Below are 8,079 nucleotides of genomic sequence, written 5' to 3'. Positions count from 1 at the left end.
CGCTCTCAAGAGGCGATACCAGCGGCCTGACACCAGTCTCCTGCAAGACCTATCCGGTTTCTCCCTCGGAAACTCAACGCCTGCGCATCTCTGGGTCGAGATGCGGAGACGGAACTCCCGCCACACAGACAGGCTTCCTGACACTATCCTGCGCCAGCTTCACACTCACAAGCTCCCTGCAGAAGTTCGTCTCGCCCTCTCGGCATTGGACTACTCAACTACCTCGGCGACCTAAGCAGCCACGGCAGACAGAGTACTGTATTCCATGAATACACTGCTGTGCACTATCCTGCCACTAACAACTCAGTGGCCACACCATCACTTAGCTCCGGTCTTGTCAACCAGATCAATGCTCCTCAGAGAAGTAGCATTCCACCAGACAAACAAGACATGAGGGACTTGCTACAATCTATACACCGCAGGATGGACACCCTCGAGCAGTTCTACTCCTCCAAGCCTGCTGCTGATCCTGCTCTTGACCCACGCACTGTGTTCTACCGACCCCGACATCCCCGTCCTGCCTTAGACCCCGCCGCCAGCCCCCAGCACAGTGCACCTACCTTCTGTTGGTACCATCAATGTTTTGGTGCTAACGCTAGACAGGGGTTGGTAAACGCTACAACCTCCGTCACTTCAGGTGTCTCACCGCTGCATGTCACCAACCACATCCATGGACTAAGTCACCCACGTGTACGGGCTGCCCAGTGCCTGGCCTACTAGTCCCCTAAGATACATCATTCCACACGGGCTCCCTTAGAAACCTTTCCTGTACCCAAAGGACGCTTCCAGGTAGTGCACCTCGACATCGTGGGACCTCTTCCATTATCCTGCGGCAACACCTACATCTTCACCTGCATTGACCGTTTCACCAGGTGGACAGAAGCCATGCCTAATGCTACAGCAGAGTCAGCCGTCCGCACCTTCCTGTCTGTTTGGATCTCCCGTTTCGGTCCTCCCACGACTGTCATCACTGACTGAGGAGTCCAGTTTGAGTCACAACTCTGGCATAGTCTCCTGCAGTTCCTCGGCACTTCCAGACACCTCACTACTTCTTACCACTCTCAATCCAATGGCATGGCAGAGCGGTTTCATCGTCAGCTGAAGGATGCCATTAAGGCACAACACGACCCCTACAGCTGGACGGATGCTCTACCCTTAGTGCTCTTTGGCATCCGCACATCCCACAAAGAAGACATAGACTGCAGCCCAGCGGATCTCACCCTAGGCGAACCCCTTCGCCTCCCCAGGGACTTCACACCTACTCCTGACATCAACCACTTCACTCCTGCTGTCCGTCACGACCTACTGCAAACATTACGACAGGCAGTTTCTGCATTCAAGGCTACTGCCCCATGCCAGCCTTCCCATCGCCTTGAGCACATTCATCCCGCGCCTCCTTCGCCAGTCTGCCCACCTTTACTGCTTGCAGCACCACCTCGCCCACAACATTTCTGGGTACCCTCTTTTCATCCTCAGGTATCTACTGCTCCTGATACGGGTTCCACAAAAAAGGACAGGAGGTTCATCTTGGAATTTATACAGCTATATCGTGAACTCCCTGCACTGTGGAAGATGTAATTATTATCAATGCCCATTTTTTATACTAATATACTTGGTCATTGATCTTTGGAAATTATTTCTATATGTGCAACACCTATACATTTCTATAATGTCTGTATCCTTAAAATATTTTGTTATTTAAGCAATATTTGTATCCTTACCTGTATTTTTAATCTTTGAGACACTGAATTATATTTCACAGGTTTCTATTATAATTTGGCCTATCGATTATGGTGATATAGCACTTATGAATTTCAGGAACTCATATGTGTTCCCTGTGGCCAAGTATCGTAATGTAATTGATGGCCGTTGACGTGCTGAAACATCTTTTCGCACCACAGTACAGTATTTCTTTTCTCAATGAGGGGAGTGTAGTGGACGACTCCCCTACAAACTAACTGCGTAGCAGCCCACCACCTGCTATCACATTCCAATGTGCCGCCTTCCCTAGCAACCAACCAGATGTTACCGTATCTTAGCAACGGAACTAGTCACCGGCTACTTCTCGGGTTTTCCCACCATGACTCATAGCGGCTGCTGCGGGGTATATAAGCTCTGTCTCTCCATTGAGATTCAGTCTGACCAATCTTCTTGAACAAGCAACACCTCCTCCTCTGCCGCTGCCTGGCGACCCTCGCCTCTCCTCCGCCTGCCTGGCGGTCCTCGCTCCCGCCAGCGAGCATGTCCTTCTCTGAGCTTCCTCACCAACCAACTCTCATTCTGCCCATTTTCCTGAACAAGCAACATCTCCTCCAGCAAGCTCCACGCTGTTAACATTTCATTCAACCAGGAGGCCAGCAACAGGCAACATTTTCTCTAACAAAGCTCCTGCACATCTACCTCCTTCAACACGATACTCACCGCACGTCTCTACCAAGCAGCCCCTCACCACACAGCACCTCCAGCACCAGACTGTCTATCATATAACTTATATATTATACAAGAAAACCACATTAGAGTTTCCTTCCATCCTGAGTGCTAGACAACCTTAATATCTCGATACCCCTACAGGAGTAACCATCTTCAGTAACTCGTCGAAACATTCTCCATCAATTCTCAGAAAATCTTTTAGTCGCCTGGCTCGTTTAAGCGCAATTCCGATAGGAGATTCTCATTTGTGTCGTTGTTTTCAGCCAGTTCTTCATCTAGCATTTCCTTTTGCGACTTGTTTTCTTTTTCTTGCCCAGGGAAATTGCCAGTGCAAGAGCTACACAGGCGTGACAATATCCATGGTCAGTGAACCAGATCTTCACGAAGTTCACAGGGTGACAAGAGCACTACTAAACATTGCACAATATTATTGAGTCGTTTGTGGTTGGCGGATTTTGACGAAATATTGCTGTCAATTTATTTTCCCGAGTCAATATTATTGAACGTGTGTGGGCCGCGTACTGTCTAATCCTTGACTGACCCTACCACTTCCCATCACCAGTCCACTCCTCTCCGAACAGTTGGAAATGAGTATGAAAAAAACCTTTTAAGATAACTTTTAAGATAATCTGTGTGCTTTCCTGTAATGTGACTACTAACTGACCGACGATATAGTTCACCGGTCAACAACCACTGAGGTCGAGATATCTTTAATAACTTCTGCACTGAGGGCTAAATACTACTATATATTATGGTATAGATAATGAATGCCATTTGCTCTGATTTTTTGTAATTTTATTAAAAAAAATGTCTAATAGCCAATTACAGAACAGATTTACGTGCCGTCAAAACAGTAGTCAGGAGAATGTTGAAATAAACTCTTTGATTATTTCGATTTCAGAAATTTTAGCCTTAAAATCTGCTGTTTAAACATGTCTTCTGGCTTCTAAAACATTTATGTGTGACTCGGTGGAGTACTGTATTGTGTATGTGGGTGTCGGTACCCCGTGGACGACCATTGAGGCGGTCGATGGTGGTTGTACCAGTCATGCATTCTTGATGACTCGAGTCTCGACAGCAGCTCCACCAGGCGCCCACGGTCCACCTCCGTCCAGCCCAGGCCCCAGTATCGTGCTAACTCTGGAGCCGGGAAGACCCCTCCTGCTGACGTAGCAGTTGCAAAACTTTACCCGTCACCATTTATTTATTAGATTTTCCACCCGTACTTTGTGTAATATATCAATGACACTTGCATGGCAACGCTGCAAGTATTACCATCGTTATTGATGTCGTAGAGCTGAGACGTGATGAGTGACGTTATAAAGTTGAGTGTTATTTTCCATTATTGTGGGTACTGGTGTGGGTGATCAGGCACTCGACGTCACACATGGCGACGCGCTCTTGCAAGTATAAACAAACGCCTTCGTCGATTGGGTCTCGTCTGACTCATTATCATCGCTAACTAGGAAATAATACGTGTGATTACTGAAGATGTACAAGGAAAGGGTACCACAACATGTTCTTCACTAACGACAGACGGTAAGATTTTTATTTAAATAAGTTCAGGCCAGGAGGATACAGCAATATGATATAGGGAATCCAGGAAAAAAAGTCACAAGAAAAAAGAGTCAGTGAATAGACTTAACCTAACCTAACTTAAACTACGTGCAATGCCATCATATATATATATATATATATATATATATATATATATATATATATATATATATATATATATATATATATATATATATATATATATATATATATATATATGCAAGTAAAGCACTGTAGGTGCAAGGTATATGTGATAATCACAAGGAAAGAAGAAAACACGAACTGTGTTTTCTTCTTTCCTTATATATATATATATATATATATATATATATATATATATATATATATATATATATATATATATATATATATATATATATATATATCTTGATAAAATCACACGGGAGAATGGAAACAACGGAGTACCTTAGCTTTCGTCTTTATTCAAGACATCGTCAGAGGCAACTGGATTACATGGACAGAGAGAGGCTTAAATATACAGGGTGACCTTAAAAACATGAGGTCAGGTCATAATGATGACATCCACTAATCCACACACCAACACACACGTAGAGGAGCTTAAGAGAAGGGTGGTGACGTGACTAACCAGGTCAGGTCAGAAAAAAGGGACCCACAAAATAACTATCATACATCTAGATCAAAGGTTTTCAAAGCATTTTTAACCTTGGGCCACTGACAAATAAATTTATGTAACATATTATCAGTTTTGAACTGACCATCACTAAGGTTTATTGATTTTAATTCCTTAATCAAACTAGCTTCAACCAGAAGTCTTTCTGTGACACAAGATGATTTGAATACTTCTAAGCTTTTTTCCAAGCAATGGGGTGATTATTATTCCTAACATGAACGAACAAGGCACTGCTTTCAGATGCAGTTTTGATATTATACTTATGTTGTTTGATTCTGAGCTGCAGAGTTTTTCCTGTCTGACCTACATAATTACAATTACATTTGCTACATGGAATACAATAAACACTTCCATTTACATTCAAACTTGGGCTATTCCTTATTAACATATTGGTAATGGTTGAGTCATACTTGAAAACAACATTAATATTTAGAAGCTTGAGGGACCGAACTAACGGGACAAATTCATTATGATAGGGCAGAGTCAAAATATTCTTAAGTGTAGGAACTTGTCTAGTTTGAGAGGAATGAAAGGATTTTTTAGCCCTTTTAAAACAACGATCAACAAACACAGAAGGGTACCCGAGTTTCTGTGCAATAGAACGAATGTGTTTCAATTCATCGTCAATAAATTCAGAGTCACAAATACGCAGACATCTTAAGAACATAGCAGAAAAAACTGACATTTTGGTAGACTCAAAGTGATTCGATAAAAAGTGAATGAAACTATCAACCTGTGTGGGCTTTCTATATACCTTAAATTTATAGTTTTGGCCATTTCTCATGATAAGCATATCAAGAAATGGAAGGGATTCATTTATTTCTCTTTCAATTTTGAACGTGATACTAGGGACAATATCATTAAGCTTGTCTAAAAAATTCCAAAGGGTCACTGTTTCTAGGCCAAAGACAAAGAACATCATCATATGTTGATGATGTTCTTTGTCTTGTTATCCCTCAAATGAACAAACAGAGCATTGGATTCCTGGCCTGCCCTAACACTGTATTTGTGTTGTTTAATTCTAGTTGCAAGATCTTTACCTGTCTGGCCTAAGTAAAACATTACATTCCTTGCAAGGAACTTTATAAATGCAACCAATTGTGTTGTTGGGGGGAGTTCTTGATTAACATTTGTTTAACAGTGCATGAGTTTTTAAATGCCACATTGACGTTCCAGGTTTTTAGTTGTGAAGGAATGCGAGAAATTTTTGTGAAATGGTAATATTAAGATATTCTTATGGTCATGGGTGGGCTTGGGATCAAATATATATATATAATATTGGCTCAAACCTTAAATACCCTAGATCTTTCTTAGACAAATGCCTAAACATTACTAAGAAAACTTTTTATAGAACTGATCCCAAGACCATCTGACCTGACCACCAACCGTTGTGTGCTATTTAAAGATTAGTAGGGTCATTACCTAATACCTGACCATTGTGGACCTGGTCTCACCCTCCTCTGTATATATACACCTTGATTTGTATTACTCTCTCAAGTCTGTACTCACCCCTGAAGATGTGAATTACACGAAAGCGCTTGGGAACTTCATGTTTTCTTCTTTCCTTGTGGTTATCAGCATATACCTAGATCACGCGCACCTACAGTGATTTACTATATATATATATATATATATATATATATATATATATATATATATATATATATATATATATATATATATATATATATATATATATATATATATATATATATATATATATATATATATATATATATATATATATATATATATATATATATATATATATATATATATATATATATTATATATATATATATATATATATATATATATATATATATATATATATATATATATATATATATATATATATATATATATATATATATAATATATATATATATTGTGTTGTCAATGTGTATAAGTCATGTGACTTTATCCTGTGGACTTTATTTCCGTCCACCGATTCAGGAAGACTACCGGAAGTGCTCAATTTACAGGTATTGTATATAGGTCAAGGATTGCTGTTACTATAGCGCCCCCAACCTTTAACACGAACACACATGGGCAGAGTACTGTACTCGCACAACCGATTGTCATTACAGTGCTATGAATAATCAAACAGGCGTGGAACACTGCAGCTGTGTATTCTTGCGCATGTTTTAACCACCAGTAAACGACCATAGCGTTATTCGTTTGTAAAATAGTGTATTATCGAGTTTTCCACTGGAGGTTGGCGCTACCCAAAAGATCGTTTGCTTCTATCAGAAACTTAAATTTTTCATGTTTACTGTCGTCAAGCTTCAGTAATAGTACGGTATACGTGGGCTGGCGTAGTTTCAGTATTTGATAACGTGCAAAAACCTGCAGAGAACATTCTTGGTAATATAATTAAACGCAACATTTTGTATTGATGGGTATTTTCCCATACAAAACGGGTCTGTGAAGAATCGGGTGAACGTTACTCTTCCATCCACGATTTCGGCAACAACACGAAACTAGTCCGCCTTAAATTTTGCTTTTATTGGGAAAATGCTTTTTTGGTGAATTTATAGGATCACACCGGTCTTACTTTCCGTATTAAAATATGTACTGTATCTCTTAATGTAGTCACAATTCTAAGACATCTTTCTTTTATGATATTTCCACCGGAAATTAAGGATACCGGAGATATTAATTTTTCAAGATTATTACTTTTGCTCAGTCACAAGTGTCGCCATGATTTATTTATTTCGGGCTCGTTTACATGACCAGTCTCTGAGCATGGCAACGAAATCGTGCTCCGGCAGTGTCAGTGTGGCAATCCTTTGCAAGGGTGTTTCGTAGTAGATGTTCCATTACGGCATCTCTGATAATACTCTCAAGTACTTTACTTATGCTGGTCAGGCTCACCGGTCTATAGTTGTTCGTGAAGTGACGATCGCTCTTCTTGAAGATAGGACTCGCATAAGCCACTTTCCATTCACTGGGGACAGGATCTTCAGGGGCTTGGCAAGCTCGTTGCACAAATCTCTTAGTACTCTAGGATGCACTAAATCAGGGCCGGGACTCTTATGGACCTTTAGCCTGGACAGTTTCTTTCTAATACCCTCTTTTGTGAAAACAATGTGGGTCAGTGCTGTGTCGAACCGTCTGTCCTCAAACGCAGGAAGGTTAATTGCATCCCCTCTTGTGAACACCGAGGAAAAGAAGCTGTTCAATGCCTCGGCTTTATCCTAGTCAGAATCTGCGTAACTACCATCTTCAAGCCTCGGATCTGATACTCCTACTCGCGTTTTTAATTTCAACTTTGCATAGCGGTAGAACGCCTTTGGGTTTAACTTGACATCGCCTGCAACCAGCCTCTGGAACTCCTTTTTAGCCCTTCTACACTCTATCTTTGCTTGGTTTCTGGCTCTTGCATACGTCCTCCTGTCCTGTTCCTCGTTTGACCCAACCCACGTTTTGAATTTCTG

At 41.0% G+C, this 8,079-nt stretch overlaps 1 protein-coding gene across 6 annotated transcripts in view; it reads left to right on the top strand.

Moving 5' to 3' along the window:
• The first annotated feature begins 3,533 nt into the window (after positions 1–3,533).
• LOC121872647 (lisH domain-containing protein ARMC9-like) overlaps positions 3,534–8,079 on the top strand; it is a 77,656-nt gene continuing 73,110 nt past the window's right edge. For 3 of the 6 annotated variants that reach the window (XM_042375576.1, XM_042375573.1, XM_042375572.1), the window contains exon 1: positions 3,534–3,969. The gene's annotated coding sequence lies outside the window, so the exon portion shown is untranslated. The remainder of the gene's footprint in view (positions 3,970–8,079) is intronic. The other 3 variants (XM_042375575.1, XM_042375574.1, XM_042375577.1) reach the window with 1 other exon arrangement.

Source organism: Homarus americanus, unplaced genomic scaffold, assembly GCF_018991925.1.
Source record: "Homarus americanus isolate GMGI-L3 unplaced genomic scaffold, GMGI_Hamer_2.0 scaffold39155, whole genome shotgun sequence".
NCBI classification, from domain to species: domain Eukaryota; kingdom Metazoa; phylum Arthropoda; class Malacostraca; order Decapoda; family Nephropidae; genus Homarus; species Homarus americanus.
This window is presented reverse-complemented; position numbering and strand designations above follow the sequence as displayed.